The 24007-nt window shown below is 41.6% G+C and overlaps 1 long non-coding RNA gene across 1 annotated transcript in view; it reads right to left on the bottom strand.

The window, feature by feature from the left end:
• Positions 1-1924: 1924 nt before the first annotated feature.
• LOC130358056 (uncharacterized) overlaps positions 1925-24007 on the bottom strand; it is a 39194-nt gene continuing 17111 nt past the window's right edge. Inside the window, exon 3 of the long non-coding RNA XR_008889388.1 lies at positions 1925-2227. This is a non-coding gene — a long non-coding RNA (uncharacterized LOC130358056). The remainder of the gene's footprint in view (positions 2228-24007) is intronic.

The following is a 24007-nucleotide window of genomic DNA, read 5'->3' as shown; positions in this document are numbered from 1 at the left end:
TGTTTAGCGCAATGTAAAACAAGTCTATATTCATTATTATGCTGTATTAAAAATCATACATATCACTATTCTATAAAATAAATAAATTAGATTCCAGGATACCTTCAATCTTCAATAACTCTTCATTTTTTCTATAACACAGGGAATTCCACACAGATCTGAATATCAAGGCCAAGTACAAATTAGCAAAAGCAGGCAGCCATTGAGTTTTCCAGTGACTTGCTACCGAAGAACCCAAGTAGCACAAAAGTGGTCTCAGTACTCATCAAAGCTCATTTTCAAGAACATGATAAGATTCCACACCAATTTAGTAAAGTAAAAAAGCGAAATATATCAAGATATGTCAAACAGCATTATTTTACGTTTTTTTAATTCAAGACATTTTACAGTAACTTGTACTGGAGAAGTTGATAGATAATGTCTGCACCAATGTCCTAGTTTTAGCTATCTGGTTTTGAAAAACAGCCTCTTTATATATAATATGTTGCTTGCATGGACTTGTTTAATAGATGACTCCCTAAATCTAATCTATAGCTTATTAACTTTAATTGTATTTTATTTTTAAAGTGCACTAAATTATACTGCGCTAAGGCATGTTAATTGCTCCTAACTAAATTTATGCCAGCCCTTGTTCATAGAGGAGCAATATATAACTATTTAAACAGTATTATTAACATAGATTATCACAAAGAGGGTGAGCAAAAAGGCATCCATCTTGTGTTATTAAATCACAATTAAATCTTAAATAAATAATGACCCATAGCTTAGCATTTAACAGAGACTTTACAGTGTATGTTACACTACACAGCCTATGGCCTTCATTCAATACTTCAGAACAAGATTTGTAACTGCAGTGGTTTAACCCTTTGCCCTCCTGCCCATTGACTTTAAATGTTCAGATGGACAGGCCAGGAATTAAAGGGGTATTTCAGGAAATTTTTATTTGACTATGCTACAGGGGCTGTAAAGTTAGTGTAGTTCATAATATAGTGTCTTGTACCTGTGTGTGACAGTTTTCTCACAATTCTTCTGCGATTTTCACCACAATATTTATTTTTAACAGCATACAAAATGACAGTTGTCTCAGATTTTTCCCAGGTTGCAATGCGGCCGAGACCTGACTCACTAGTCAGCTGATGACAGGGAGCCGTCTGCTTCAATGGGTGGAGGGATCGCTTGGTGGGAGAGAGATCAATCTGCAACTAATGCAACAGCTGTAGGCACCCCGATTGAAAACCACAGGTCTTTGAATGGATGCAGCTCATTTATTTTTCAATGGGTGGGGTGGCTGATGTGTGGGAGGAAAATGGAATTATGGGATTTGTAGGCAAAAAAAGAAAACTCAAACAGGAAATTCCAGGTCACAAAAAGCTAGCCACAGTGTTATGGTAATCTCATGACATAGCCTTCTAGCCCCAAGACAAGCGTAGATCCTTTCTAATCATGTCCATTACTGTCTGCAAGTTACATTCTAAAATCACCTTATGGTGGATAACCCCTTTAACTCTGCACAGCTATTCTTCCATGGCTGTTAAGAGCGACAGAATGATCGTTCTACTGGCTGTCAGTGACAGCCCCACTGTCCAGAGAAAAGGAAGGGATAATGTATGCATCTCAGAAGGAAGAAATACTGCTTCCTGCTTCTTGGCCAGCCAATTATGTGATGATATAGATGCAGACCAGCTATTGGTACCATAACTGGGTTTACTATGTCAGACCCAGTTATAGGGGAAATAAGCAATAACAAAATAGCATTTATGTGAGAAAATATTTTATGACCACATGAGGAGACACAAAATTTTAAATAAAAAAGTATAAACATATTTAAAGCATACCTGTCATATCCCACAAAAAATATTATGTAGCTCAATACCTAATCATGTACATATCATTTTATGTGTCTAGCTCTTATATTTCTCTAACAAATACCTTCTATCTGTTGCTCACTTGGTTTGTCATTCTGTGCTTTGGAGGGGGGCATGTCCTCACTCTGCATGACTCATCTTCCTCCCTGAGTCTGCTGTACTGTGTTGGGTCTTTTCATCCAATCACTTCAGGCTGCTCTGTAACCCCTCCTCTCTGTTTTCATGTTGCAGTCTGATAGGACAGGAGTGAGCATGCATGTGGAGTGCTAATCCTGCCCTTACTTCCTGGACTTTGCCCATGCCTGTGTCTCAGCCGGACAGTATTATGTTTTGGATTTTATGGGGACCCCTAGCGTGGATTTCTATAAAAAGGAGAAAAAATGCTTATGAAGTACACTAGAAAGGTTAATGTTTTGCCAAGATGTACAACATATAAAAAAATCTTTGAATCTGCCAGTGCCCATTTAACCATTTAATGACAAGCCCTGTGTAGGCTCTAACAACCAATGCTTTAACCCCTTAAGTTTTTTACTCATCACCTTCTTAAAATCATAACGCTTTAAATTTTGCACCTACAGATGCATATGAGGGCTTTTTTTTGTGCCAACAATAGTACTTTGTAATGGCATTTCACCACAAAATTTATGGCAAAACCAGAAAAACATTTTGTGGGGCAAAATTGGAAAAAAAAAACAAAATTTTGTAAATTTGTGGGCTTACGATTCTACGCAGTGCAATTTTCGGTAAAAATGACACCATATCTTTATTCTCTAGGTCCATATGGTTACAAGGATACCTAATTGATATAGGATTTATTTTATTTTACTACTTTAAAAAAATTATAACTACATGCACCAAAATTAGTTACAGGGATGTATGAGGACTAATTTTTTGCACCGTGATCTGAAGATTTTATCAGTACCATTTTTGTCGTGATGGGACATTTTGATTGCTTTTTATAAAAAAAAAAATTAGGGTTTAATTAACATTATATTTTTATAGTTTGGACATTTACACACATGGCATTACCACATGTGTTTATTTTTATTTTTGTTTACATATTATTATTTTTTAAAGGAAAAAGGGGGGTGATTCAAACTTTTATTACTGAAGGGGTTACATTACACTTATTGGGCCTCATTTACTAAGTGAAAAGTGACCAGTTTTTGTTGGGTTATATTGGTCCAGAGTGACTGCAACATGTCTGAGCCAGTCTGCACCAGTGTGCGACACTGTGCACCAGGGAAATACGATACAACCCAACATTGCACTGTGAAAAGCTGAAAAATGGGCATGGCCTGTCACCAGGGGGGTGTGACTGTCCCAAAAGGGCACGTGGTTTCACAACCCAACCTATTTACTATTGAATTCACAGAAAATCCTGTGGATAAATGGCTGGAAAATTCGACCTAGAAAAAGCTGGCCAGAAACTTTGTAAATCTGTGAATCCCCATAAATATGGTGGTAGAACATTCCACACTAGTAAAAACCCTACACTCTTAGTAAATGAGGCCCATAAACTATTTTTTTCTTTACTTTTTTTTTTTTACACTTTTTTTTTAAGTCCACATAGGAGACTATTATATGCAATCCTTGGATTGCATACACTGTTCAGTGCTATGCCATAGCATAGCATTGATCAGTGTTATCGGTGCTCTGCTGCTCCAGCCTGGATCTCAGGCATGGAGCAGCAGAGCGACGATCGGACGGCGGAAAGAAAGGTACGAAGCCTCCCGCTGTGCTCTCAGCTGTTTGGGCCGCCCATTATGGGGCTAAAGAAGTAAAGTGAAAATAAAAAAAATTATGATTTAGAATGAAAACTAGAAAATAAAATTATGAAATACAATCTTCATTTATTTTTAATATTGAGCACTGAATTTTCTGGTCCCTGCCCGCTCCCGAAAATTTAAAGACAAAAAAAAAAAAAACTACATTTTTAAACAGGAATCAATCTATGTGGATTGACAGTGACCTAAAAATGTAGCCAACAATAATAAAAATATAGAAAGAGGCCATTTCAATGTAAAAATAATATATTTTTTATAAAAAAAATTTTTTAATTTTTTTATTATCATTGTATTTTAAAGGGGTACTCCGGTGGAAAACGTATTTATTTATATTTTTTAAATCAACTGGTGTCAGAAGCTTCTATTAAAAATCACAATCCTTCCAGTACTTATTAGCTGCTGAATACTACAGAGGAAATTATTTTCTCTTTGGAACAAAGTGCTCTCTGCTGACATCATGACCACAGTGCTCTCTGCTTACATCTCTGTCCATTTTAAGAACTGTCCAGAGCAGCATATGTTTGCTATGGGGATTTTTTACTACTCTGAACAGTTCTTATCCCCTTAAGGACCGGGGGTTTTTCTGTTTTTGCATTTTCGTTTTTTGCTCCTTGCCTTTAAAAAATCATAACTCTTTCAATTTTGCACCTAAAAATCCATATGATTGCTTATTTTTTTGCGCCACCAATTCTACTTTGTAATGACGTCAGTCATTTTGCCCAAAAATCTACGGTGAAACGGAAAAAAAAATAATTATGCGACAAAATTGAAAAAAAAAAAACGCTGTTTTGTAACTTTTGGGGGCTTCCGTTTCTACGTAGTACATTTTTCGGTAAAAATGACACCTTATCTTTATTCTGTAGGTCCATACAATTAACATTATACCCTACTTATATAGGTTTGATTTTTTCGTACTTCTGGAAAAAATCATAACTACATGCAGGAAAATTAATACGTTTAAAATTGTCATCTTCTGACCCCTATAACTTTTTAATTTTTCCATGTATGTGGCGGTATGATGGCTCATTTTTTGCGCCGTGATCTGAAGTTTTTAACAGTACCATTTTTGCATTGATAGGACTTATTGATCGCTTTTTATTCATTTTTAAATGATATAAAAAGTGACCAAAAATGCACTATTTTGGACTTTGGAATTTTTTTGCGCGCACGCCATTGACCGAGCGGTTTAATTAATGATATATTTTTATAATTCGGACATTTCCGCACGTGGTGATACCAGATATGTTTATTTTTATTTTTATTTACACTGTGTTTTTTTTTATGGGGAAAGGGGGGTGATTCAAACTTTTAATAGGGGAGGGGTTAAATGATATTCATTCACTTTTTTTTGCAGTGTTATAGCTCCCATAGGGACCTATAACACTGCACACACTGATCTTCATCATTGATCACTGGTTTCTCATAGGAAACCATTGATCGATGATTCTGCCGCATGACTGCTCATGCCTGGATCTCAGGCACTGAGCAGTCATTCGGCGATCGGACAGCGAGGAGGCAGGTAGGGGCCCTCCCGCTGTCCTGTAAGCTGTTCGGGATGCAGCGATTTCGCCGCGGCTATCCCGAAAAGCCCACTGAGTTAACCGGCAGCTTTCGCTTTTAGCCGCGCGGCTCAGCTCTGAGTGCGCGGCTAAAGGGTTAATAGCGCGTGGCGCTGCGTTCGGCACTGCGCGCTATTAGCGGCGGGTCCCGGCCTCACTATGAAGCCGGGCGCCTCGTGATATGATGCGGGGTTACCGTGTAACCCCGCGTTATATCACCGGAGCAGTACCAAGGACGTACCGGTACGCCCTTGGTCCTTAAGGGGTTAAAATGGACAGAGATGTCAGCAGAGAGCACTGTGCTCGTGATGTCAGCAGAGGGCTCTGTGTTTCAAAAAGAAAATAATTTCCTCTGTAGTATTCAGCTGCTAATAAGTACTGGAAGAATTAAGATTTTTTTTAATAGAAGTAATTTACAAATCTGCTTAACTTTCTTGTACCAGTTGATAATATAAAAATAAATAAATAAAAGTTTTCCACCCTTTAATGTTGTGTTTAATAAAGTGTGTTTGTGTGTGTTTCACTTTTTTTCTCTATTCTTTAAATTTTTTAGGCAGTACTATTACTCCCAGCATGGAAAAGACTGTTCCATGATGGGATCTGCAGTATTTGTACTAATAGACAGATAGCCCCGGGTGTCACTCCTTACAACCGATGCGATTGTCCTTTCTATAGCAGAGATGGAGCTGCTTTCTCCTGCGCTCGCATCTCTGCACTATACTCCGGCCGGCTAGTGATGTGAATAGAATTCACATCACTTATTCATATTTCCCGCAGAAAGTGGTGATTGGCTAGATGGCTGGAACCAATTACAGCTCTCTGCAGGAAACATGAATAATAGGTATACTGTATATGCAGCATATACTCTTACTACAGTGGGACCAGAGAAGAGCAGCTGGCAGCCCGCATCTATACATTATACAGGACAATCGCATCAGGTGTCAGAAGTGACACACGCTGCGATCAGTCTATTAATGCATATACTACAGCTCCCAGCATGGAGCAGAGTGTTCTCCATGTTGGGAGCAGTAGAACCTGCACTTAAGGACAGATCACAGCAGGTGTACACTCCTGACATCTGCTACGATCATCCTATCTATTGCAGAGATGTGAGCGCAGGAGAAAGCCCCTAGCATCTATACATTATACTAGATGATCGCAGGGGTGTCACTAATGAAGAAATCCGTTTTTTCGAATCGAGTCGAAGTTCGGATGAAATCAAATTTTTCATGAAATTCGAAATGGATTTGACTTCGTCCGATTCGATTCATTCATCTCTAGTGACAGTCAATGACCAACATTAAAGGGGTACTCCGCTGTTAGACATCTTATCCCCTATCCAAGGGATAGGGGATAAGATGTATGATCACAGGGAGCCCACCGCTGGGGACCCCTGCAATTCCCCCTGATTTTTCCGAGGCTGATGACGGGCGGTGCAGGGTGACATCACGGCCCCACCCCCTCGTGATGTCACGTCTGTCACCCTCAATGCAGGGGGTGGGGCATGATGTAACAAGGGGGCGGGCCGTGACGTCATGATGCCCTGTCCCCGGCACCACCCATCATCAGTCTCGGAAGAAACTTAGCTCCGGGATGCTGAGGTACCGGGCTACTGAGGTACCGGGATGTGTAACAGCAGAGTACCCCTTTAATGTCTTAAGATATTTAAGATGTTCAGTGACAGGCGAGGTGCCGATCCAGTTAACATGGCAGTCTGAGGCCTTTGTACTGGCAACTCAGTAATCTTCTAGCATAGCACATATCTCACTGATCTTTGTCTGATGAATGGCATAGCTATATTTAGTAAAAGCAATCCAAGTATTGTGTATTTTATATATATATATATATATATATATATATACATATTATATATATATATATATATATATATATATACATATTATATATATATATATATATATATATATATATATATATATATATATATATATATATATATATATATATATATATATATATATATAAAAGATTTCCCAATGAAAAAGTTAAATCAAACCCCTTTTTCCAATTTTCAAAAAAAATAAAATAATAATAATAATAATAATAATATATATATATATATATATATATATATCATTTGATATTTACACTTGTGGAATTAATAAACTATAACATTAGTTATATTGTACGGTGAACACATTTTAATATTTTTAGTCACATTCCATCCTGAAATAAATGGAATTTAGTGATGGAGCAAAAAGTCCCATATATCCCCAGGGCACAAAATTAGCCCTCAAACAACCCCATAGCCCCAATAGACATAAACATAAAAAAATGAAAGGGGTCAAAATAGGGCGATTTAAACATTCTTAGGCTATGCTCACACAATGTATGTATTTTCAGGCGTATTATCAAGTGTCGGGAAAATCATGAAAATGTAGTTGTCTGTGCACACAGTATATAAAAATAAAGCGGTCATATTTTTTTCCATCCGTGTAAGTAAATTACATGTCATATAAGCTGCTTTATCAATAATAGCTCACAATATTTGCTGGGCACTCTTAGAGTAGGGTGCAAAGAAAAGTACATGCAAGAGCAGGGATTCCTGTCAAAGGCTGAAGTCCCTGCTCTTGTATACTGATTTACAGGCCATATACCTATTAAAGGGATAGGGGATAAGATGTCTGATCACGGGGGCCTGCTGCTAGGACCACCCGCAATCTCTGTGCAGCACCCGCATTCTATGCGGGGCTGCTTCTTCAGTCTTGGAAACCTCTGTGTTTCTGGGACTGGAGACGTGACGTCACGCCACGCCCCCTCGTGATGTCATGTCACGCCCACTCCATTCATGCCTATGGGAAGGGGCGTGACGGCCGTCACGCTCCTTCCCATAGACATAAATGGAGGGAGAATGGCGTCACATCTCCAGTCCTGGAAACACAGAGGTTTCCGAGACTGGAGTAGCAGTCCCACATAAAATGCAGTTGCTGCAAGGAGATCAGGGAGGAGCCCAGCGTCGGGCCCCCCGCGATCATATAGCGTATCCCCTATCCTTTGCATAGGGGATAAGATGTATTTGGACAGAATACCCCTTTAACTGTATGGCAAAGATCCCCCTCCTCCAACCTTTACCCACTGGAAACCACAAAAATGTTGTGTGAAAAGAGCTGTATCTACATATGGTGTGACCTTTCTTCAAGATGAAGCATATTCCTACAAAATGACTACCTTAGAAAAAATATGATATCATAGTATTCAACCCAGTGGTTATGATGCAAATTGCTGAGTGTTGAGGGCTTTGCTAATATATCACGCTATTATAGTGTATTAAATTTAAAACCATAAAGGGGTTTTCTAGCCAAAAAACTATTGATGGGCTATCCACAGGAACCTTAGCGCTGGAAATGACCAATGTACGGAAGCCAGAAGCCTTGGCTATGTACATTGTTTTTAGTGGTTGTGTTGAGTTACTGCTGAAAAGCTCCCTTTGAAGTAAATGGCCACAATTTTTTCTTGAGGCAGTGGCAGCTTCCTTCCATTAACACCATTTTTTGTTTAATGTATAAATATACATATACAGTCTATGCAATGTGACACAGCTAAATGGAGATTTCACTATATCATTTGTGTAGTAAGAGAATACTATGAAAAACAATAGACACTGGCATTCAATAACGACCTAATTGTTGTAGAAGAAAGCCAAAACAGAAAATATTGTACAGAACTTCTGCAATGAATTGTATACAAGCTTTAGCAAAGCTCAATATGCATATATATTTTTTTATTATTGTGTTTAAAGGGGTACTCCGGTGCTAAGATGTCTTATTCCCTATCCAAAAGATAGGGCATAAGATGCCTGATCGCGGGGGTCCCGCCGCTGTCAAGCCCCCTCCATAGGCTTGCATTGAGGGGGCGGAGTGTGCTGTCACACAGGGCGGAGCCGTGACGTCACTATGCTCTGTCCAAGTGATCACCAGTAATCCACGCCGCACCCCATTAGAATCAGCCCCCGAAGCGTGCTCGCTCTGGGGGCTGATTCTAACAGGATGCGGCATGGAAGATCAAGGGGGTCCCCAGCGGCGGGACCCCCGCAATCAGGCATCTTATCCCCTATCCTTTGGAAAAGGGATAAGATGTCTTAGTGCCGGAGTACCCCTTTAAAGGTATATTTTACTGATAAAGAGTGTACGCTGGTATTTATGTTTCCACTCCAGTCCATAACGCACATTTCAGAATTCACCGATTGCACTTCAATGCTAGGTGATTTACTTTTATAATGCTATTAATAAAATAAGCCCTGTCTTTGCTTTGGCACGACACTAAGACATGTAAAGACATTAAAATTAAAATGCTTCAGAAATCTCAATTTGTGCGAAAAAAATTATACTGTTCTATTTGTGATAATCTCCTTTCTCATGTCAAATGCTCTCTTTGCTTTATAAGCTTATATCACAAAGGGTTGAGCGTCTAGAGTGTTTAAATGTAGATTCTTTTATAATACATTTTATGGAGGGAACGGAAGAAGAAGAAAAAAAAAAAAAAAGTAGTGAAGTATTAAAAGAAAGATTGCTGAGATAACCAAGACAACTGTCACAAAGTACCATCCATTAGAGTAAATAAAGAATTCCTCTTGAAAGAGCTATTGAATAATTGATACAGCATATGATTACATGGTAGGGCTTGCTGTCACACCAGCAATACATTTTGTACTGATTGTGAATTTGCAGTGACTGCTTAGTTCGCATTGGTTCATAATTTATTGGGAATCGGAAATAATGAAAAGGGGTGACTTAATTGAATTTAAGGAGGACAAAAATTAAACATTTAAATGCAGTCACTATGTTCTGAAGGTCTTCATTTTATCAGGAATGAAATATAAAACACTTCATGGAATATTCCTTTTGGAAAAGAAGTATGCGTGACCTGTTACAGCCATTATTAATATACAATGTAGTTTCAACTTTGGTGAACTTACCTTTATATATTGGAGAGCTGCATGCAGTATACAGACATTGTGTTATATACTTATATTGTTGGAGACTAGAGATGGAGCACTGTGGTAATAGAGCATTGAATTGCTGAAAAAATAACTTTCTTTTCACTCTGTGTCCATTGACGGAATGCAGAATGCAGTAAATATGACCCTTGTATATCATTGTATAGTAGAAGATTGCAGTATATGCAGTATTCACTATATTGCAATAGAATTTTGTGTTGCTCATAGACCGTTGACATCTTCAGATGAATTTCAATTTGTGTTCTATCTTCTGGGCCACACAATTCTATCATTGATTTCAAGAATAGACAATTGACCTCCGAGTAAGTTTTTGTACCAGGTGAAAGGAAACGAGGGGTACAACATGCAAGTTTTTGTACCTGACAGTGCCCATTTAAAGGTCTTCTTGAGCCATATATATCGGGGTAGCAAGTTCCAATATATGGAAAGTTCCAATTTAGGAAAAATCTTAGAGACGGTTGTGTGAGGCTCGGGTGAGGGGAGAGAAAAGGTGGACGTCTTGAGAGGACTGGAGATTACATGAGGGACAGTTTTGGGAAAAGGTCAGAGATGTACAAAGGGAAAGGTTGTGAACAGTATGTAATGGTCAACAGTCAATGCACATATGCTTGTGGTCTTCTGTAAGAACACCCCAGTACTTTACAGAGCAAGCAGGACATGTCCTATGATTTCTACCCTGAGCTATTATTGCTGTTGGATTTATGATAGAGGCTCCTATAACAAAAATGTGTTCAGGACCTGATTGATATTTTTTGAATAATTTTGCTCTCTGTTGTTAGGAATTCAAAATACATTTTTAGATAATGTATTGTTCAACATGTAACGTAAAGGAAAATTGATTCTGAAAATACTACTGGAATTAGTAAAAGTGTGCTATAAATATTGTGACCTTGAGTTTTTTCCATACATGAACATTTGTAACCGCCTTCTAAGATTTGTTCTTATTTGCATAGCTATAGCAGGTAATGTAGACACTTATAATGATGTATTGTATCTCACATAATCTATCTATAGAATATTTTTCACATGAATCAGCATTTGTGTGAGAACATGTCTCTAGCTCTATTTATAATGAGCAGGGACATAGACTGTATCTTGGATTTGGTACCAAATCCAAGGTCAGTGCATACAGTATGACTATAGAAAACACAGAAGCACCTAGCATTGCTTTCTGATAACAAGTCTAATAAAACAGCAAATGTAAGCCTGTAATTGATGTTTACATTGTTGTAATTAATTATTTTAGCAGTACCAGAAATAGTAATTTAATATACAGTGGTCCCTCAACATACGATGGTAATCCGTTCCAAACGGACCATCGTTTGTTGAAACCATCGTATGTTGAGGGATCCGTGCAATGTAAAGTATAGGACAGTGGTCTACAACCTGCGGACCTCCAGATGTTGCAAAACTGCAACATCCAGCATGCCCGGACAGCCAACGGGTGTTGTAGTGTTGTAGTTTTGCAACATCTGGAGGTCCGCAGGTTGTAGACCACTGTTAGTGAAAGTTGTACTCACCTGTCCCCGCTGCTTCGGACCGTCACCGCTCATCACCGCTACCCGGGATGTCGCCGTCCATCGCTGTCGCAGCGTCCCCGAGGTGTCTCCGACGCTGCGGCAAGGCCTCTGCTTCCCCAGCAACCGCACTCTCCGTCGCCGCCATCACGTCACTACGCACGGCGCTCCTATTGGATGATGGGACAGTGTGCGCAGCGACGTGATGTCATCGATGGAGAGCACCGACAATGCAGGGGATCCCGAAGAGGACGCGCCGGAGCCCCGAGGACAGGTGAGTAACCATCACCGGAGCTCACGGGGCACCGTAAACCGTTATCTGGTGGCAGCTGAAGCAGTCAGTGCTGCCGCATACCCGTTTATGCGATGGCCCCGACATAAAAAAGCATTGTATGTTGATGCTGCCTTCAACATGCGATGGCCTCTGAGAGGCCATCGCATGTTGAAATTATCATATGTCGGGGCCATTGTATGTCGTGGGGTCACTGTATTTCCGTGAAGGGAACAGACCCAAAACATGATAAAGTGCATGACCTTACATTGTACCTCCCTTCACGATGTGAATCTCCTGTGATCCCGCTGATTCCTGCCATTACCTTTCAGATGCCGTGATCAATACAGATCATGACATCTGAAGTATTGTGGATGTGTACAGACACATCGGACCACCAGGGATGCTCGTCAAGCCTACAGTCACGAAAACCCAGCATTCTAAATGTACAGCGGCTGGACCCCCACGATCAGACATCTTATCCCCTATCCTTTGGGGTCATTAGCGTTACATTTTCCAGAACATATCATTCAATAACCTGAATGTCGGTCTTTTTGTGTATTTTCTGAACAATTTTGTAAAAATTCCCTTGTACATCTCATTGAAGGAGCTGCGAATTGAATTAATGTGAAGAGCTGCAATCAACAGTCAACACTCCTTGATGGAATTTCCCAATGATAATTAGAGAAATGTTCATTTGTTAATTAAGTATTAACTAGACAAGAATGTAAATGCCTGATGATTGCTGTGAAGAGGTGATCATATATCATCCTGTAGTGCGGCTTTACATACAGTATCAGACTAATGATCTCCAGGGTAACTTTACAAAGTATGCAGTCTTTATTCAGCTATATTATCCTAATGCATCTTATAGATCAATCTTGATCATATGGTAGCAATAAAGACATTTTCTTGTATTGTCTGTTACAAAATGATTCTTCAAAAACATTCATCACCTTTGAAATCAATAAAAATCCATGTTCCATGTTACTATACTTAGTAACATATTGGGCTGAATGCGTTTCAACATAATAGGGGAGTCTCACAAAGGATTTAGCAGCATTTTGTTGCATTTTGCATTACATTTTATTTTATTTTAAGTGCACACTTAGGTTGCACCAACCATGTGGGTTGGAAGATAGGTTAACTTGAGTCACTTTAGTAGACTGCTCCATGTTGCTGCACATCATGGCTCTGTGAGGGTTAAGTCTGAACTGTTTAGCGCTAAACAAGTTAAGAGGCTTGCTTTGCAAATGACTTGGGCACTGATTGGTAATATTGCATTATTTTTTAAAGCAACATGAAACTCATTTGAAATTGTGTTGCACATTACTCACTTTCGCCCACACACTAAAAACTCACCTGGATCGAAATTGTCAGCCCAGTTGGATGAGTATCTGTGTACAGAACTGTGGAATATGTTTAGGTAAATAAATACTTAAATGGTCACTGTTGTTTGAAACAACTTCCCTCCATTGGATAGTCTATATGATTCCTAACATGTCTGCCTGTTGTTTCAGTGCTTTGTGTGACTCTTCCTTGCTCTGCTGCTGCTATTTGTGTGAACTGACTATTTCCTGTCTCCCTCCAACTACAATCCCAAGATCCCTGATTTCTAGGTGATAGGTGACTTATCTCCCTCCCACACATCATCAACCGAACCCATTGCAACACAGCTAGGCTTCCTTCCATGTGTGCTGCGCTTGAAACTTTCCTCCAGCCCTGTGGAGAAGGATCTTCCTTCCACCCAGCGGTCGCTCCACCCATTGAAGCACAAACATGCTCCCTTTCAACACCTGACTAGTGATGTAATGTCTTGGGCTGCACTGCATCCTGGGAAAGACCTGAGACAACACTCATTTTGTATGCTGTTAAAAATAAACATCCGGGGCAAAGTAAACACAACAATTGCAAGACCCACTCGCCTTCGCTAACTCTTCCTTGCTGCCAGAACAGTTTACCGAGATAGTGGAGATCTACTTTCCCTCCTACCCTTTTGTCCTGGTTCCAGGAAATAGAACACCTCCATAAGATGGAGGAGCTCCTAGCCGACTCTAAACGACATGTAGATAAACATGATAAAATCTGGTCCCCATGGCTTCAGTTTATCTCTTCTCCGGATTTTAGTGACTTAAACTCCCAATAAATTCCTTCATGCTACTGAGTGGCTCCTCTCTGATTTGTCCAGCCTAACATTAGTTCTCTTTTTTCACTGCCTTAAATCCTCTCCTGTAGGTTGAGGGACATGGCCGATCCCAGTGGTAAGTTTTTCATGTGTTTTATCTGCGCTTTTTCACTTTTCCACTCCCTTTTCTTTTCTTCTTTTTTTCTCCACCCCTTCTTCTTTCTTGTTCCTACTGCTCCCCCAGTTTTCTACTTACTTTTCTGTCCTTCCATTTTCCTCCTTTTCCCCCTTTCCCCTTTATTCTGACATGTTCTTGATCCCCACAGTGTTTTCTCATGTTTCAGCATCCCTCCTGTATCTTGAAATGGCGTATTTATCGGCATATAACACGCATTTTTTAGGATAAAATTTTTAGCCTAAAGTCTACCTGCGTGTTATACGCCGATAAGCAGCTGCAGTTCAATGATTTAAAGCGGGAGCTTTAAATCAATGAACTGCAGCGGCTTTTTCAGGTGCAGAGACTGCCAGCGCTGCCGGCTTCTCTGCCCCTGTCTGTCCTGGGGTCCTTGCTGCCACTGCTTCTCTCCCCCTGCTATCGGCGCCGCTGCCCCTTCTCTCCCCCTGTCTATCGGTGCCGCTGCCCCTTCTCTCCCCCTGTCTATCGGTGCCGCTGCCCCTTCTCTCCCCCGTCTATCGGTGCCGCTGCCCCTTCTCTCCCCCTAGCTATCGGTGCCGCTGCCCCATTGCCGGCGCCGATAGCCAGGGTGAGAGAAGCGGCACCGGCAATGGGGCAGCGGCGGCGACAGACAGGGGGAGAGAAGGGGCAGCGGCACCCATTGCCGGCGCCGCTGACCCGTAGCTTACCCCATCCCCGGTTGTATAATTACCTGTTGCCGGGGTCGGGTCGGCGCTGCTTCAGGCCTCCGGTGTGCGTCCCCTGCGTCTTTGCTATGCGCGGCACAATGACGAGTGACGTCACTCATCATAGTGTCTCGCAGCGCATAGCAACGACGCAGGGGAAGCCCCACCGGAGGCCAGAAGCGGACCCGACCCCGGCAACAGGTAATTATACAACCGAGGATGGGGGAGGCAACGGGGCAGCGGCGCCGGCAATGGGTGCCGCTGCCCCTTCTCTCCCCCTGTCTGTCGGCGCCGGCAATGGGGCAGCGACACCAATAGACAGAGGGGGGAGAAGCGGTGGCAGCAGGGCTCTAGACCCCAGGAAAGGCAGGGGGAGAGAAGCGGGCAGCGACAGCCTCTCTCCCCCTGCCTTTCCTGGGGGCTTCTGTGGGGTAAGAAACAGTGTATCGGGGTATACACACGCACACACGCACCCTCATTTTACCAGGGATATTTGGATAAAAAACTTTTTTTTTACCCAAATATCCTTGGTAAAATGAGGGGGTGTGTTATAGGCCGGTGCGTGGTATACCCTGATAAATACTGTACATTCTCGTTGTGTTTTTCTGATTCGATGTCTCTGCTGAACCATTGCTCTTTATATACCTTCAATAAAAACTTTACTTTAAAAAAAAAAAAAAGAATTGCAAGACCAACCATCAAACACAGACACTATATAAGGAACTACTCTAAAATTACAGCCCCTATAGCACAGTCAAATAAAAGAAGATGCCGGAATTCCCCCTTAAGTTGTAGAAAAGTAGTTCTGTAAGAGCAGCTCTGTAATATTCTGTATAATTCTACAACAATCTGTATATATAACTTCATTTTTAATAATTCCATCATAGTGATGCTATATACAATCAAAATAAAATTTCCCTACTGTGCCCAATACATACAAATAATGATACCCTACCGAGGTCAGAGGAAGTCCTTTTTCTTGGAGTTGACTGGCTAGAAGTGTACTATACATATTTTACAGACTACCACAATATCCAAAGATTGAATGGATAATGTGAGTATAAAATTGGGTTTCATTTATGATAAGAAGGAGCAAAAATTCCAAGGAGAGGTTCCAGAATATACTAAAAGCAGAGCATTGGAAATTAACAGAAGAAAACAAAAAAAAACCTAAACAGTCCCAGTTTGAAGTTGGTCTTGTGCGAGTGACTTTATTATCATTATAGAAATTCATTATCCCCTTACAAAACTTCCCCTGTTTTCATTTCTGCATCAATAAACTTTTAGTTACAATAAAATATAAAACTTGAGCTGTATTTTTTGTTATATAATAATGTTATTCTCAATATGCAAATCTGGATTCCCTTTAACAGCTAAAAAATGAAAATTCAATAATATAGTAAGTCACAATGGGCAAAATGTATTTGTTTTGTTATGCTGCAGTGTGAATCATGGGAATTATTTTCTTTATGCTGTTTACTAATGTTATTTTGTTGACAAGTAGAACATCTGTGCTATACCATCTGCAAATGGCTTGACAGGAATATTAAAAGTCAAAACCATCCCAGCATTGTATGTTGCACAGTGTCAAATTAACTTGACTTGTTTCTGTTACAATCCATGAGTAACCAGTATAAATCCCTGAAACTAGTTGGGATGTAGGCTCATTTGGACACTAAAGCTTTGTACATGGTTCCCGGGGGATGGCCCAATCACCTAAAAAATGAATGGACTTTATGTCGGAAGGTTATTACTGTCATCAGGGCTGCCATCAAAAATTCCGGGGCCCCTTACACAGCTGAAGGCCTGGGCCCCCCTCCTTCTCTCCCCATGGCACATGCTGGATATTATTATAGTGTCGGGCTCAGAAACATAAAATAATACCTCCACTTCAGGGCGTCTTCTCTGTTTGGAAACGTTCACTTTTCTATTTCTTCTCCATCTGTTCTGGGTCATCATGAAGACGTCTCCCGACCACAACTCATCTTCACCGAATTGGCCAAAAAAACATTTTAGGATTCTCGCTACAGCAAAATCCTCACCTTCATTCAACCCCCCAATATGTATTATACTGCCCCATATAGTATTAGATCCCTCTGTGGCCCTGTATAGTACTAGGCCCCCTCACATTGCCCCTGTATAGCATTAGGCCCATTTATATTGCTCCAATAAAGCTCTCTCCCCCTGTCCCCAGAGTATGCCCCCTTACAATGCCCCATAGAATATTATGCACCCTTACTTTTCCCCAATAGATTATTATATTCCCTTACATTGCCCCCATAGATCATTATGCCCCCTTACATTGCCCCATAGATCATTGTGACCCTTACATTGCCCCATAGAACATTATGCCCCTTACATTACCCCATAGATCATTATGCCCACTAACATTGCTCCATAGATCATTATGCCCACTTACATTGAATAGAATAGAAAAAGAAAAAAACACCACTCACCTCACCTTCGCTCCCCCGCAGTTCCTGTCCTTCTTCTTCTGTCTCAGCTTCCTGCACAAGCAGAATCATTTGAAGCCAGTGCCGCGTAGCCCGGGCTACAGTGACAGGATCCATTACCCCCTGGAAGGTTCCATGCAAACCAAATGGCAAGTCAACATAATGGAACAACCCATCAGGAGTGGCAAAGGCAGTGTTCTCTTTGGCCTCATTTGTCAGGGAAATTTGCCAGTGTCCCCTGGTTAGGTCTAGAGTGGTTATATACCTGGCATTTCCAAGCCTGTCAATGAGCTCATCAACACGGGGCATTGGGTAAGCATCAAACTTACATATGGCGTTCAGCTTCCGAAAGTCATTGCAAAACCTCCAGCTGCCATCTGGTTTGGGGATCAGAACTATGGGACTGGAACACTTGCTATAGGACTCTTCAATCACAACTACCACCATAATTTGTTCTCACCACTGCATATCTGTTTAGCTGTATTTAAATAATCAACCTGGTATGTCACTCATCTTGTGATTGTGTACTCCCATTCCCCCATCATTGCATTGTCATGTATATTTATTACTGTTATCTGGCTAATGTTTCTATTTTGTTTGATCACAATTTATTTCCCCTGAGTGATCCCAAACTGTTTATTTTTTCTTAACTTTATTCCCCAAACTTTATTGCTCCCCACCCTGTTTCACACCTGATTGCACTCCTCTGCCAATTCTCTGGCTTACCCTAGCACTATATATCAGAGGCTATAGGTCTGTTAGACCTTAGATCTGAAGACATTAAAATATGCCATCTAAAGCTGCTATCTAAAGTGCTTCTTAAGTGTGACATGAAGAATTATACCAGAATTGAACCAGAAGGGAACAAAAAGGAACTAACTCAACAGTATAACAAAAGTAAGTCACTCTTTTTCAGAAAAAAAAACCAAAAAACAAACATGCACTCACTTATTACTTACATCATTGCGATATATTTTCTCTTATATCCCCCACCGATTTCTCCAGTGGACTCTATATACATCTGTCCATGCCTCCTTCCCTCACCTATGTATTGCTCGCATGCACTGCTCACCATCATAAATCACCCAAAGTCACCTCATTCCATGGTACAGCACAGAAGTCGCTTCATCACTTCACCCAGCCATCTGCTCTCCCTCTTCTTTCTTCTGCTTTTAGCTGCTGGGGACATTGCTCCTAACCCTGGCCCACCTTTCACGAATATTTGCTCTACACTACCTGCCTCTTGCGGAACCACTACAAACTTTAACTGCGCTCTTCTAAACTCTCGATCTGTGTGCAATAAGCTCACCCAGATTCATGACTTATTTCTCACTAATTCTCTTAATCTGCTGGCTCTCAAAGAAACATGGATACAACCTTCTGACACTGCTTCTCTTGCTGCTTTATCTTATGGTGACCTTCACTTTTCCCATACCCCTAGATCTGACACCAGGCATGGTAGAGGAGTACGGGTGCTTCTAGCCCCACAATGCACTTTTCAAGTCATCCCCCCATTACCCTCACTCACATTTCCCTCTTTTGAGGTCCACACCCTCAGGCTTCTCCGCCCATTGTCTCTCAGAGTGGCGGTCATCTATCGTCCTCCTGGTTCTCCCCAAATGTTCCTGGATCATTTTGCCACCTAGCTCCCTCACTTTCTTTCCTCAGAAACACCTACACTCATCATGGGTGATTTTATTATCCCCATTGATACCCCAATCTCCTCTTCTGCCTCTCGGCTTCTGTCTCAAACCTCCTCCTTTGCCCTTTCACAGCTTACTGACTCTCCCACACACAAGGATGGGAATACACTGGACTTGATCTCCTCTAGACTTTGCTCTGTCTCTAAATTCACTAATTTTCCTTTTGAGCTCTCTGACCACAACCTTCTCTCCTTCTCTGTCTATCCTCTTCCAGACACTCCAACCTTGTACACTTACAGAAACCTGTGTGCCATAAACGCTAGTCAATTTATAGACATTCTACAATCTTCACTATCACCAATCTCTTCTCTCTCCTGCCCTAATCTAGCAGCCAAACATTACCATGACACCCTCAAGTCTACCCTGGATCAAATGGCACCCCCTAAAACACGAACCTCCCGACACAGACGGCAGCAACCCTGGCACACACTAACAACCCGCTTTCTCAGGCGATGCTCTAGGTGTGCTGAACGTCTGTGGAGGAAAACTAAGACTTCTTCAGACTATCTGCACTATAAATTCATGCTTAAATTCTATTACTCCGCTCTTCATCTCGTCAAACAAACATATTTTACCTCCCTCATCTCCTCTCTGTCTAACAACCCAAAACGCCTTTTTGACACGTTCAACTCTCTTCTTCGGCCTAAAGTACAGACCCCAATCACTGATCTCTGTGCTGAAAACCTGGCCAAATACTTCAAAACTAAAATCGATGACATTTGTGATGAAATCCTCTCCCAGTCCCCTAAACGTTCTGATCCAATTCCCAGCCACGTCTCCTCTTCATCACTCTCAGTTTTTGAGCCTGTAACGGAGGATGAGGTTTCCAGGCTCCTCTCCTCCGCCCGCTCCACTACCTGCTCTAGTGACCCCATGCCTTCACACCTCATCCAGTCTCTCTCTCCTGCTATCAGCTGTCACCTAACTAAAATCTTTAACCTCTCCCTCTCTTCTGGGGTCTTTCCCTCCTCCTTCAAACATTCTATCATAACCCCACTATTGAAAAAAACATCTTTGGACCCGTCCTGTGCAGCCAACTATCGACCAGTCTCAAATCTCCCCTTGATCTCCAAACTCCTGGAACGCTTGGTCTACTCCCGCCTTACCCGCTATCTCTCCGAGAACTCTCTCCTTGACCCCTTACAGTCTGGTTTCCGCTCCCTTCACTCCACAGAAATGGCCCTAACCAAAGTCACTAACGATCTTCTGACGGCCAAATCAAATGGCAATTTCTCTTTACTGATTCTCTTGGACCTGTCTGCGGCTTTTGACACTGTGGATCACCAACTCCTCCTCAGTAGTCTCCGCTCCATCGGTCTCAAGGACTCTGCTCTCGCCTGGTTTTCCTCCTATCTCTCTGGCAGCTTCTTTAGCGTCTCATTTTTTGGCTCTACCTCTTCTACTCTTCCCCTTGCTGTCTGGGTTCCCCAGGGATCGGTCCTGGGTCCTCTACTCTTTTCACTCTAAACATCCCCCATTGGAAAAACAATCATTAGATTTGGTTTCCAGTACCACCTCTATGCTGATGACACCCAACTTTATAACTCTTCCTCCAACATCACCCCTGCACTCCTACAGAATACCAGTCTCTCTGCCGTCTCAGACATCATGTCCTCTTTATATCGGAAACTAAATCTTTCTAAAACAGAACTTCTTGTCTTTTCTCCATTAACTGATACTGTACCTAACCCTGACATTTCCATCTCGGTATGTGGTACTACCATAACTCCCGGGCAGCAGGTTCGCTGTCTTGGAGTTATACTTGACTCTGATCTGTCTTTCACTCCCCATATTCAGTCTCTTTCACGTTCTTGTCACCTGCATCTCAAAAACTTTTCAAGAATCCGCCCGTTTCTCACTATTGAAACTGCTAAAACTCTCATTATTGCTTTGATTCACTCCCACCTCGACTACTGTAACTCTTTACTAATAGGCCTTCCTTTCTCCAAACTCTCTCCTCTCCAGTCCATCCTTAATGCCGCAGCCAGACTCATCTTCCTCTCCAGCCGCTACACCGATGCCTCCTCCCTGTGCCAGTCACTACACTGGTTATCAATTCAGTCCAGAATACAGTACAAAATCCTCAGTCTCACACACAAAGCTCTCCACAATGCTGCACCTCCCTACATCTCCTCTCTCATCTCCGTCTACCATCCTACACGTTCTCTCCGATATGCTAATGACCTCACACTAACATCTTCTATAATCCGAACTTCTCACTCCCGTCTCCAAGACTTCACTGGTGCTGCACCGGTTCTCTGGAATGCTATCCCTCAATCCCTAGACTCAACAACAACATCCATAGTTTCAAACCTGGCCTAAAAACACATCTCTTCAGACAGGCCTACAACAGTCTCTAATTGGACTCAACATATCCCCAACATATCCCCAACATATCTCCACACCTCTTGTTTGAATAGTTATTGTGTAATATTATGTCTGATACTTGTCTTTGTTTGTACCCCATAATTGTAAGCGCTGCGGAATCTGTAGGTGCTATATAAATAAATAAATAAAATTACCCCAAGTTCCAAAATTTTCCTCACCTCTTCAGAGATGACCCCTCTCCTGGCCTCTGGTATTCTGTAGGTTCGCAGCTTAACCTTTCCCCCCTGGTTCTGTCATGTTTTATGGCAGACTATCGACCTGGGATCTCTGAGAAAAAAATCCCTATTTTTAAAGAGGAACCCCTGAACGTCTACATTTTGTGTCTTGGACAGGGAGTCCGGCACTGTTACCTCTAGCAACAGGGGCTTCCCAGAGCACCACTGCTCTAGTGGGAAGGTTGTGTCGGCAGCAAGTGATAGTTGATTTTTCCATGGTTTTATAAGATTGACGTGGTATATTTGCTCAGGCTTCCTCTTACCTGGCTGGTACGCAAAGGTACATATTCGGGCACTGCGGTTATACACCCTTTGTTGTGCCCCCTGAGCCTGGGCCATATGTTCACGTCCAATAGGCATCACTGCAGATATGTGGTCCTGCATTTGGGCCACATGTTCAATTACACTTTTATAGGGGGTAACTTATTCTTCCCAAGTTTCTTTTGCTATATCTAGCAGACCCCTAGGGTGGCGACCATATAGCAACTCAAATGACTGAGGGACTTCACGGATAGCAAACATGAGATAGGGGAGAATAAAATCCCAGTTTTTAACATCTTTGTCCACCACTTTCTTAAGCATGGCTTTTAGAGTTTTATTAAATCTCTCTACCAGTCCATCAGTTTGTGGATGGTAGACAGAGGTACACAGCTGTTTCACTTTGAACAGTTTGCATAACAACTTTATGATGCGTGACATAAAGGAGGTACCCTGATCTGTTAGGATCTCTTTTTGTAGTCCCACACGACTGAACACATTACCAACTCTTTAGCTATGGCCTTGGATGATGTATTACGTAAGGGTATAGCTTCAGGGTAACGAGTAGCGTAGTCCATGATTACGAGAATATGTTGGTGGCCTCGAGCAGTTCTTACAATAGGCCCCACCAGATCCATGGCTATTCTCTCAAATGGTATCTCAATGATTGGTAGAGATACCAGGGGACTACGATGGTGTGGCCTATGAGCCAAAATTTGGCACTCTGGACAGGTGTCACAATAATCTTTAACATCTTTATGGACCCCATGCCAAAAGAACCTTTGAAGGACTCTGTCTGTAGTCTTTTCAGCTCCCAAATGTCCCCCCCCCCAATTAGTACTGTTCGTCTGTACACTTTAGGAACCACTAGTTGTTCCATCAGATCCTCTCCCCTTTTTATCACCCGGTACAATAAGTCATGTTTCACAGCCATATGCGGGTAGCAAAGTCTTCTTTCAGGTTCCACCAGTTTACCATCGATGGACTTCACATTTTCCCTGGCTCTAATAAGGGTGGGATCTTTTAACTGCTCAGCACCAAATTGCTCTTTCCTTACTGCAAGGTCTGGCAGATTGTCAATAACGTATCCTTCTCTTTCTGGACTGCTTTGACCCTCTTCTATCCCATCACTATGGTCAGAGACCTCAGGCTCCCCCACCATGACAGACAAGGGAAATCATTTATCAACAGAAGTCCCTCTTAAAAACCCACACCCTTCGGTACCCGGTGGTAGGTCATCCCCTTCCTGATTAGTGTTGGGCACGAATATTCGCAATGCGAATATTTATCGTGAATATCGCGAATATTGCAAATATAGCGCTATATATTTGCAAATACGGATATTCGCTTTTTTTTTTCACAGTACACATCACAGTGATCATCCCTCCTTGCTTCCAGCTTGTGGTCTAAACAAGGCTCCAATACTAGTAACTGTGTCAGACAGGCACGCACGCGAAAATTGGCATTTGCAAATATTCTAATTTGTGAATATTCAATCACTTCTGTCAACAACATCCCTAGCAACCTATAGTAAAGTTGCCCACCCCCTCACTATTTTCTCTCACCTCCAAAATGCGATTGTGCGAACATGCTAATATGCAAATATTCTAATATGAGAATATTCTAATATGTGAATACACAAATATGCGAAATCCGCCAATATAGGATGAATATTCGTCTATATATTCGTGAAATATCGCAAATTCGAATATGGCCAATGCCGCTCATCACTATTCCTGACGGGCATTTGAAAGTTTATGTTCCCATAGCTGCCAGAAATGTGGGAAATCACACCCCATGGTGACATCATGCATTAACTTTGGTACTAAACCAACCATATTTTTTTCTGCCCACAACTATTTACATCTACCACAGCAGTGTGATAATTATGGGTGTCTCCATGTATGCAGGTCACCGCAATGGTTTTCACTTGCCATTTCCTGGGATTTACCAAGTCCTTTTTTACTAGGATAACCAGATTGCCTGAGTCACTCGCATCTTTACCTTCCACAGTAATAACACACATT

The sequence above is a fragment of the Hyla sarda genome, chromosome 2, assembly GCF_029499605.1.
Source record: "Hyla sarda isolate aHylSar1 chromosome 2, aHylSar1.hap1, whole genome shotgun sequence".
Lineage (NCBI taxonomy): Eukaryota > Metazoa > Chordata > Amphibia > Anura > Hylidae > Hyla > Hyla sarda.
This window is presented reverse-complemented; position numbering and strand designations above follow the sequence as displayed.